Raw genomic sequence first — 11,930 nt, forward strand, 5'->3', positions numbered from 1 at the left:
GAGGCCATCGCTGGTGTCCTGGGCAGCAGTGTGCACGGGTGATGAGGCCCTGTGTCCAGTGCAGCATCAGTTGATTGCGGAGAAGGCTGGTGTGCCCGGTGAAGCTGGTGTTGGGGCTGATCGTGTTGGGATTCTGAGGACCAAGGTGAGATTTTTTCAAGGGCACCGATGCTGATGGAATAGATGGCAGGTGAGGTTGAGATGACAGAAGTAATCTGTCAATGCTGAGATAGGTTGTTCCAAGGAGGTGACAGTGGATAGAGAGATTACTCCAAACACTTCAAAAGTGCATGAAGCTCAAAAGTAGGTTCAAAATCATTAATGCTCCAGCTTCTAAGATTAGGAAGTGAACAGCTGTGAAATGGTAGGTTTTAGACCACTTTTGCAGCTGTCACCTATTCACAGCAATCCACTGTCATTGAGAACATGACATACTTAGCTGACGTGATAGCCGCTCTCCGGAAACCTCGTTGAAAACCTGGTAAAATGGTAAGTACATGCGAAAATGATTCTTAACTACCTTTTAATTATCTAAATTGGCTGACCCCTTGCTTGGTGTCCGGTCTGTTCAGAAATGACAGACCCAACACTTGGGAAACTGACGAGGCGGTTTACAGTGGGATATCGACCTGCTGTCAATCTCTGATTTTGACAGCGGACCTGCCTCCAAACCCGCACTCTGAGCGCCGGTATAATTCAGCCCCATGTATGGCAGGGACATCCCCTCACCCCCACCTTCAGAAATGCCTTGTTTGATGGGCATGGAAAGAAATTGCTGACAAGTTGAATGGAGTCTCTAAAGCCCACAGGACATGAGGAATGTGAGCAAAAAGCTGGGTAGGTTTGAAGAAATAAATCAAGATCAGTCTTCATGAATATCACCTATGCCCTACACCTATCAGAAACAAGCATGAGTTAGTCCTGACCAGCCTCTCATCACTAATTGCTACTTAGTATGGTGACATTAGCTATTTTTTTATTTGTTCTTGGAATATGGGAAAATGGGCCTTAGTTGCCTTGCAATTACAAATCCAACATTGCAATACTGCCAGGATCACACTGACCAAGGAAGAAATATTTAAATGACAAGCGTACAAACTGTGAAAGAGCCCCCTCACAAGTACTCGTGCTTTGCTATGTGCATAGGACAACATCTCCCAAGCTAGCCATTATTCACCATTGTCATGAACATGCACACACAACATTTGAATGCCATACAAACTGTGCAGCTCTGACATCGTCAGTACATTCTGTCCTTTGCCCTCTATCATGACTCTTCTACTTGCAGAACCAGATGGCATTCAGTGGAAGGGAGGGCTGTGTAAATATAGATCTCTGAGCCCATTCAAGGTGGCCACAGTAGCAATAATTGGAAGGGTGAGCATAGAGGGAGTGGGGGCTTAGGAAGTTGGAGGTCACCATGAAACTGATAGCTAGTACCCTCATGCATTATGTTCATGTCAATAATGTAGCACAGCTGAATTGCAGTAGCATACTGACCTTCCGGCACATCACTGGAAACATGCAATGTAATTGAAATTACAGTTTGCTTCTATGGCTCTAAATTCTGACACTTTGCTTTTACAGAAAGGGAGGAACAGAATGAAGCCCCTAAGAGTGCCTCCCAGATACACATATCTCTCCGCACTCTGTGGGATATGTACCACCTCAGATTAGCACCAGCACGGTAATGCACCATGGACAATAGAGGGTAGTGAGTTAGATGAAGGAGCATAACGTGGGTCACAATTCTAAGAAAGACCAATTTATGTTGGCTACCAAAGGACAGTAACCTGCTTTGACTAGGTTCAGCAAAGAACTAGGCTCTGCTACAGCATCTCTGGATTCCGGCTGCTTAGGGCCTGCTCATAAGCAAAGAATATTATCTGAGGAGAATGGACTTTCCTACATTACAACAGTGCCTACAAGTAATTCATTGGCTGTAAATCCCTTTGGGATGTCCTGAGGCCATGAAAGGCGCTATATAAATGAAAGTCTTTCTTTCATGTGTTTCTTATTTCCATGTAAAACATTACATGGTAAGGGGAAAGATGTGGAATAGTCTTTGCAGTTGTAGAAGAAAGGTTGTCTGCAGAGCAGTTTGCCATGAGTGTGTCTCAGTGCTGCTGTGCAGAACTTTGGCACTGTGGGAGCATTTCTTATCAATGCTCAAACTGCGGCTATGGAAGTGTCAGGGACCAGCCTGCACACTGCAATCATAATGTGATTGGACAATGACTTCAGACAACTTTGAGGTAACTTCATAAATGCCCATTATTCTATCCTCAGTGCAGACTTTGAAGGATGTCTTCCAGCAGGGATATATATGGATCTGGTGGTTGCTGCTCCCATTGACTCTAAACCATCACACATGCCTGCGAAAGGTGCAATCACAGTGCTTGAAAGCATTCAGGAAGTTGCAAACACCGTATTTGCTGATGAGGCTGCCTCGCCTGGCCGCAATATTTCAATCCACGGGGATATCATGCCACCAGAATCCCAGCATGCTGTCATTGATGTCCAGAGCCACGCAGCATGTCTGTTCCTTTAGTTATGGGATCACAAAGTAGGAACTTAAGGGGCCACAATGGCATGCAAACTGGCACGTGGAGAAGGTAATGTTCCAAATTACATTGACACACACATTTGTTAAAATAAAACAAGCACTTTTTAATTGTATATTGTGCTGAGGCTTGATATCTTATTTGGCAGGGTACTGGCGTACCAGACTTTCATATGGTGAAACATGACATGTATGGAACAGAATGAAGAAGTGGGAGAATGCGGTGATATCACCTGCTTAATATCTGTTACATCTCCAGCTTTTTCCAGTTCTGATGAAGGGCCACAGACCTGAAACGTTAACTCTGTTTCTCTCTCCACGGATGCTGCCTGACCTGCTGAGTATTTCCAGCATTTTCTGTTGTTATTTCACCTGAGGATAGATGTGTTTGTTATTGTGGCAATTACACAAATTATAGAAAGGCATCTTGTAGACGTGCTTGGCTCACATTATTCCTTGATGCATTGGGAGATCAGATCCTCACTTTGCTTTTGCTGTGCCATGGCTTTACCATTCTGTCTGTCTCCCTCCTGAAAAAGGATATGGTAGCCTAGTAGTTATGGTACTAGACAAGCAACCTAAATCAGGCTATCAAACAGACCTTGAATTTCCCAGCACTTTTAAGTCAGGAGTAGAAAGGTCAGAATACAGTATGAGGTGTGTTGCAAGAGTAGTTATAAAGGTATATAAAATAATGAAAGGGCTAGACTGCGTGCCTATAGATATTTCAGTTTGACAAATTGGCGAGGACCAGGGGACATGCATTTAAACTACCAGGGGACATGCATTTAAACTACGTAAGGAATTAACTAGATGTTAGGCAGTTCTTCTTAACCTAGAGAGTAGTGAACCTCTGGAATGTGTTGCCAGCTTGTGCAGTGTGTGCTGACACTCTGCAAGAATTCAAGCTGGCTGGACTGATTTGTGGCTGAGGCAGAGATTGTATCATCTGAAAGGTAAGTGGATGAACAATAAACACACACATGATCAATGTGATCTCCTGGACTGGTTTTGATCACCTGAAGGGGTTGCGGAGGAATTTTCCAGAATGGGGGTGGCAGGAAGTTTCTAGTCATAAAGCTCTAGGCTTCATGAGTGTGGGGCAGGCTTGATGGACCAGCTGGTCTTTTCCTGCTTGTCATTTTTGTATGTTCATATCTCAGACAGATGTTCTGCAAACCAACTACGGATTAATAAACTCTTGATAAACTTGTACAGATTGTCACATTCGTTAATCCTTTTGTGTGATTGTCAACATACATTAAGGAAACAGAATGCACTGGCAGCAACTGCTGGTACAGAAATAGACCAAAACTGAATTACACAGAACCTACAGCACAGAAAACAGGCCATATGGCCCAAATGGCCTGCCGATGTTTATACTCCACATGAGCCTCCTCCCACCCTAATTACCTCTTCCCACTCTGCCCCGTATGCCTCTATTCCCTTCCCCCTCAGGTATGGATCAAGCCTCAGTTTAAATGCATCAATGCTATATTCTTCAACCACTCCATGTGGCAGTGAGTTCCACATTCTCAACATTCTTTGTGTAAAGAAATTCCTCCTACCTTCTTTATTTGATCTGTTAGTGACTATCTTATATTTCTGCCCCCTTGTTCTGAAGTCACCCACAAGTGGAAACAATTTATCCACATCCACCCTATCGAACCACTTCATAATTTTAAAGATCCCGATCAGGTCTCCTCTTAGTCTTCTCTTTTCCAGAGTAAAGAGCCTCAGGCTGCTCAATCTTTCCTAATTGCTGCATCCTCTCAATTCTGTAGCATCCTTGTAATTTTTTTTCTACACTTTCTCCAGTGCTTCAATATGCTTTTTATAGTATAGAGACCAGAAGTGTGGTCTAACCAAGGTTCTATATTAACACTGTATAAAATCAAAAACTGTAAATAAGTGGTTTTAACACTGTATTTTAATTTCTGGATTTAGATAACCTTTGTAATCTTCTTTACTCTTTGTTCTCTGCATCACTTCAACTACTCAATTATATTACCTCCTTGAGATTGCTCCTAGATATTTATTGTAACTGTATTAAAGCACAGAAATTGTATCTACTTTCATGGAATTTTGCATAGCATCTGCCCCCACATTTTGGCAGCCTCACTGAGTTCACCACAAGTCCACAAGCAAGGTAGCAGCCTCCAAAGGCCATCCATAAAAATGCCTCAGTGATTCTTGATCTCTTCTGCCATCATTTCTGAGCACATAACAACACTCAGTAAGTAATTACATCATATCCATAACAAGGCTGGTGATGTTCAAAAGGTCCCTAACAGGCTCCACAACCTATGACCAACTTCCAAAAGCAAAGTCTATCACCCTTCGTCATAAAGCTGAAATGTTAACACTACCTTACATTCGCCACAGATGCTGCCTCACCTGTTATATGTTTCCATCATTTTCGGTTTCTATTTAAGCATTTTAAAGTTGTAAGCAAGGGGAACAAGTTTTACAATCACAGGGTGGAAATTAATGGGTTGAATAATCTGCAAAGTGCTTAATAAAAAAACTGTTGGATGATAGAAGAAGTCATAGCTAGAAGAATGTGCAAATAGCTAAGATGGTGAAAAGACATGGGAGAGACTCACAAATAAAAAGACAAACTAAATGAAAATTGGAGATAGAATGAAAATGAAAACTGCCGGCAGAAAACAGGCCAACAACCTATTTACTAACACCACTGCCAGGACTGTGTTCTATCTTAAATGTCACCCTGCCTCATCTCCCCTAGATTCTGACAAACACACCCCTCATTACCAGTATCCCCGACTGTAAAGCAAATGGGGGAATCTAGGTACCACCTGAAGTTACAATTATCTAAACCAGAGGACTGCAGTAGAAAGATGAGATATTTGGTAATTTTTCTATTTTTGTACTCAATGTCAGATGTCCAGACATCAGAATGCTGCTGATTCCTCCATTATGTCCACAGAAGAAGTTACAGATTCCTATTTGAATATGAACATCACTGGTATGCATAGTTGTTGGGGTAAAAGAGAAGTCTTCCCTCCTCTCAAGCGGACCCCTCTCGACACTTGCCCTATAGCAACCACGAATTCACCAGACGGACACCTTGGATAAGTTTCACGATCTTTATTCATGCATATGCATGGGAAAAATCTCAGCCCCAACCCAGAGAAATGATTCTTCCATCGAGTATCAAATGCGTACAGCAATTATACCCTAACTTGAGGCATGCACTCCTCGTGCACCCTCCTTCTACAATCATTGATTGGTCTACAAAATAGGCGAAGGGCTATGTCCATTCGATGCCCCTTATCAGGGAGGTTGCTGAATGGTTCACAGGAAACCCATCTTTACAGCATTCGCGGGCTAATTTATCTGTTCCTGCTCTGGACAGGAGTGCTTACCTCATCCCATCTGTATGTCCTGCCTTATCTTAAGCAAAGACAAAAGACCAGCTTATTAGTTTTACAGTTCCTGTCTTATCAGGGTTCTACATTCCTAAACAAGGATAGGAGACAAACTTATTTTCCACTAATTTTAATTCTAAGAAGTTATAGTTACTTCTAACTTTTAATTCTAAGAAGCCATTTTTGTCCTCTTACAATAGTCAATCATACCCAAACACGCTGGACAAGGCAGTAATGGTGTTAAATGTCTATGTGACTGAGTCTTGAGAAACACTCAGTCACATAGAGATTTTATCCTACGGCTACCCTATCTTTGTGTTAGTGGCAAAACGTAATTTTTTTTGTCTGTATTTATTTTTTAACTTGTATTTTTGTATTGCTTGGATCACCATGTAAGGGGTTAACTCCCTAATGCAAACTATTATTTTCAACAGAAAGCTGTTAGCTTCAGCTAGTCAGTTTGTGCTAGATTTTCTTCAAGGTGTAAGTTTGTTTTGGCCCACACATTGATAGTCTGAAGTATTAATTGGTTGATTATTTGGATGGGGGTGGGGGTGGTTATTATTTATAATTCAAAACATATTATCCTATTGTCAAAGAAGGGCCAGAGGTTCCTCATGAAGTACTGTAGGTTGACTTGCTTCTCAAGGTGCTGTTCTATTTAGTTCACCCAGCAGGGCACACAACCAGTCAGACGATGACAAGCCCCCTGATCATACATTAAAGGATATGCCCCACCTGGGATAGTAACTTTAACTGAAAGCTGGTTCTGAGGCCAATGAGAAAAAAGCCCTTGAATGGCTGGTGCCCTCTGTGATTGACAGCCAATGGGCAGAGACTTCATTTTACAGAATTATATTGGCAGCCCTCAGGCAGTCATGAGCGATAAAGCTATTAATGTGTGTGTACTGCACAGCCAACAGCTAAAAGGCTGTCTGTGTTTTAAAAAGTATTGCCAGCTTAACCAAGTACTAATGCTAGGTTAACTTTACAGTAAGTGGGCTTTTGTTTTAAGATCAATGTTTAGATTTTAGAGAGAAAGTGAGTTGTATCTTTGTTGCTTTTTTATGTTAAGGAAGGAGTGTAGGGAAACATTTATTTTATTGTGTTAAACTGTGTACTGCTTGTACATCTATGTTATGTAAATAAAACCACTGATTGGTTCAAAACCTGTGTTAGAATCATAGAATGTTTCAATTTGGTAAGTATGCTTATCCTGTCTGCTATTTTGAAGAGAGATGAGAATTCATGTGGCAGCATTCCAATAGCTGGTGTATAGAATAAGGATTCTCTGTTACGATTCCTGGTTCTCATTGTTGTCTACATAATAATTGAACAGAAAAAGGAACACATCTAGATCATAGAGAATGCAAGGTCTGCTTATGGGAGTAGCTGGTGATGCTGAACCCGAGAGAATATCTAGTGTAATAACCCAAATACTCACTTCTTTGTCACTCCATATGAACAGTCTGAGGCTGAGCCAGACTGTTTGCAACCTTGGTGTCATATTAGACCCTGAGATAAGCTTCCAACCACATAGCTTCGTCATCACTAAGACCATTTATTTCCACCTTCGGAACATTGCCCGACTCCGTCCCTGCCTCAGTTCATTTGCTGCTGGAACCCTCATCCATGCCTTTGTTACCTCTAGACTTGACTATTCCAATGCACTCCTGGCCAGCCTCCCATCTTCTACCCTCCATAAACTTGAGGTCATCCAAAACTCTGCTGCCCGTGTCCTAACTCGCCCAAGTTCTGTTCCCCCATCACCCCTGTGCTCGCTGACCTACCTTGGCTACAGGTTAAGAAATGCCTCGATTTTAAAATTCTAATCCTTGTTTTCAAATCCCTCCATGACCTCGCCCTTCTCTATCTCTGTAATCTTCTCCAGCCCACAACCCCACAAGATATCTGCGCTCCTCTAATTCTAACCTCTTGAGCATCCCCAATTTCAATCGCTCCACCATTGGTGCCTAGGCCCTAAGATCTGGAATTCCCTCCCTAAACCTCTCCGCCTCTCTACCTCTCTTTCTTCCTTTAAGACGCTCCATAAAACCTACCTCCATCTGCCCTAATATCTCCTTATGTGGCTCTGTGTCAAATTTTATTTTATAATGCTCCTGTGAAGCGCCCTGGGACATTTTACTACGTTAAAGGCCCTATATAAATTCAAGTTGTTGTTGTTGTGTCAGATCTAAAAAAGCACACAACAAACTAGTATCTCTTGTTCTGCATAATATAACTTTGTTCTATTTTGTGTTTCAGTTAATTTTTGTGCCACTACATACATTAATTCTTTGTGTTTCCTTTCCCTATTGCATGAAGAGGATCCCACAGTCATTCCTGATAACCTTATTTCAGGTTTATTGATACATAAGAGGCATTTTCCCAGTTTGCACTGTTGGTGGAGAACCTTGTCTACTAACTGCGCATATCAGGAAATTGCTGGAGTGCTGACGGGTTTTTATAGAGTAAATAAAGAGATACTGTTTCCACTGGCAGGAGGGTTGGTAGCCAGAGGACACAGATTTAAGATAAGTGGCGAAAGAATCAGATGGGAGATGAGGAGAATTTCTTTTTTTACGCAGCGAGTTGTTATGATCTGGAATGTTTTGCCTGAAAGGGTGGTGGAAGCAAATTCAATAGTAACTTTCAAAAGGGAATTGGATACTTGAAAAGGAAAAAATTTGCAGGTGCTATGGGAAAAGAAGGGGAGTGGGACTCATTGGATTTTTTTTCAAGAGATGGCATAGGCATGATGGGCCGACTGGCCTCCTGTGTGGTATGATTGTATGCTGCTGTTGATTTTCTGTTGAGTAAAATAAATGGGCAGAATATGGTGGGCAGAGAGCCAGTGATGTCCTGATATTCGCGGTCGGTGGGCAAGACTCTCCGCCAGCAACATGAATTCAGAAAACTGTGGCCTAGAAATTCAGTTGTTTGCGCCAGCCGTTAGCGCCAGAAAAGGGTATATTTCCGGCGCTAGCCACTTAGCGCCCGGGCGCCGCCGGATCTGCGCCTACGCCGAAATTCAGTTGGGATTTAGCGCCGGCGCAAAGTGTTAGCGCCCGCTCAGCTGCGCGTGCATCTTATGACGTCATTTGGGTGTGCAACGCCATTTGTGCGCCCCAAACCGGAAATTCAGTGGCGCCCGCCCAATGTGGGCGTGGCGCTGTTAAGAACTGTGAAGTGGAACTCAACAGAGGCCCTGTGGGATTCGGGGAGCGCTAATTAAAGGGCACATCCACTCACCCATAAAGGCCAGCCATTTCGCTGCAATGACTTTACTGCTTTGGATTTCTGGACAGAGAGCAAGGCACAGAGATTTCTGATTTCGGACAACATAGGAGAGGTATTTTTGGCTTCTAGCCAGTGCTTTGACATTTGCATCCTTGTGATTTGGCTGTTTGGAACTTTATAATGGGGGCTGTATGGGGTGCCAACCCTCAGTTGCAGCATTTTGTGCGAAGGGCTCGCAGACGCTGTGACAGAGGGCCAGCCATGCCTAGACGCAGAGGGGCCATCAGGCGTCGCCAACGTAGGCCTTACCCAGTCAGGCAATACCGGCAGCAGGTGCCCTATCTCACCATGACTGCGGCGCATTGTGTGAAGAGGCTGCGCTTCAGGAGGGAGGTGGTTGCAGAGATCTGCCAGCTGCTTCACGCAGATTTGCGGCCACAGCTCATGTGCAGGACATCTCTCTCAGTGGAAGTGAAGGTCACGGTGGCTCTCAGCTTTTATGCAAGCGGCTCGTTCCAAGCCGCTGCTGCAGACATAGCGAACATCTCCCAGTTCGCCGCGCATCGCTGCATCCGGCAGGTCACCGATGCACTTTACGCGAGGAGACACCAATTCATCTCCTTCCCCATGACCCAACACAAGCAGGAGCAGCGTGCAGTCGGATTTGGCAGGATCGCGGGCTTCCCCATGGTGCAGGGCGCCATTGACTGCACGCATGTGGCTATGCGGGCACCTATCCACAATGCCGAGCATTACCGCAACCGCAAGGGCTACCATTCCCTAAATGTGCAGCTGATGTGTGACCACAGGCAGCGCATCCTAGCTGTCAATGCCCGCTTCCCAGGAAGCAGCCACGATGCATTTATCCTGCGCCAGACTACTGTGGCTGACATGTTCGAGGCACAGCCTCCACCAAGGGGATGGCTTATCGGGGACAAGGGCTACCCTTTGTGTACATGGCTCATGACCCCGCTCCGTGCGCCCACGACCCCAGCGGAGGTGGCATACAACGAAAGCCATCAAGCCACAAGGAACCTAATAGAGCAAACGATAGGCGTCCTCAAGCAATGGTTCCGCTGCCTGGATCGTTCCGGAGGAGCTCTTCAGTATTCGCCGGATAGAGTCTCCCAGTTCGTCGTCGTGTGCTGCATGCTCCACAACCTGGCGATCCGCAGGACTCAGGCACTGCCACCTGACATAGCCCCACCACCTCAAGAGGATGAGCTGGAGGACCATGAGGAGGAGGAGGAGGAGGAGCAGCCTAGGAGGGAGCGACAAGGTCCAAGGGCCGTCCGCCGGTGGCTTATTGTTCGACACTTCTAGGCCCCCTGTCAGGGAATGGCCTGGGCCAATGAACGCAGCTGAAGGCAGCCGCTCCGCAAGCCCTCAGCCGCTTAACCCAACAACCAGTTGAAACATGACACCTGCACATGGTGAAAAAATAAAAATCTTTATTTCACAAACTCAAGGCCCTTCCCACATGGAACAGCAAAACAGAGAAGACCTCCAAAAAACAGTCGAAAACTTCTGTCACTCCCAAAACCTGGGGAGGACTAACAAAACTTCCACATGCAAATGGCCTTCCTCACCGGCCTTACAAAAAAACGCCCCCCCCCCAACACAAACACCCCCATAAAAACAAACAAGATAATGCCCCCCAGAACAGAAGCCCCTGCATGACCAAAACCCGCGCTCGCCACACTCTACTCGGCGTGCCGAGAGGGCGAGTCCTTAGAGAGCGTTCTCTTGCCCCGGCCCGACCTGCAGCTGCGCCTCAAGCTGGGCCCTGAGGCTGGGGCAAGGCTGGGGGAAGGCTCATCAGGGCGACAATGCGTCTCGCCAGATGCCCTTGGGGGTCGCCCTACACGAGGGCCGGCCCGGGAGGGGCCGGCTGGTGGCTGCTGCAGCTGTGGGTGGCCATCTTCAGTTCCTGCAGCAGCTCGTCGCACCCTGGCTGGGGGAGTGGCAGTGTCGCCTGCACCAATGGGGACAAGCTGGCTGATGGCAGGCGCGCGCTGCTCGCCAGAGACACTGGCACTTGGCCGGCCTGGCAGGGGAGCAAGCGCACCAATGTGTTGGCCGCCAGACCGCTGTGCTGCAGCAGGGTGGCGGCTCGCCTGGCGACGCCTCCGCGCCAGTGCGAGGGTGGCAGAAGTTAGTGCCCCAACTGCCCTGGCATGTGCCCGCAGCTGCTGTGCCAGTGTCTGCCCAGCACCTCTCATGTGGCGACTGGCGTGCTGCGCTGCGGCGAGTTGCTGCACCCCTCTGTCGTGCGCTGCCACAAGTAGGTCCACCCCCCTGTCGTGCGCTGCCACAAGTAGGTCCACCCCCCTGGCGTGCGCTGCCACGAATTGTTTCAGGCCCCTGGCCTGTGATTCGGCGAAAGCCACCACACTATGTGCCAGGCTCTCCATGGCGCAAGGCATCTGCTCCACCACCTGCATAAACTCCACGTGGCGCCGCTCCGACGCCGCCGACATGTCATGCAGGAGGCGCACCTCCTGGGCGACGTCCGACTCCGGACTGGAGGGCGGACTCGCCCTCTGGGCAGAAGGCTGGCGTGGCGCCGGACCCTTGCCGCGTTCGGCCACCCTACTGGTACCAGGTTCTCCCCTCCCCTCCACCACCTGCCCCCTCTGGGCAGAAGGGCGGCGTGGTGCTGGACCCTTCCCGCGTGCGTCGACGCCACTGGTACCAGGTTCTGGCCTCCCCTCCACCGCCTCCCCCCTCTGGCC

Source organism: Somniosus microcephalus, chromosome 8 (genome assembly GCF_052327205.1).
Source record: "Somniosus microcephalus isolate GS21.2 chromosome 8, FLI_Smic_1.0, whole genome shotgun sequence".
NCBI lineage: Eukaryota > Metazoa > Chordata > Chondrichthyes > Squaliformes > Somniosidae > Somniosus > Somniosus microcephalus.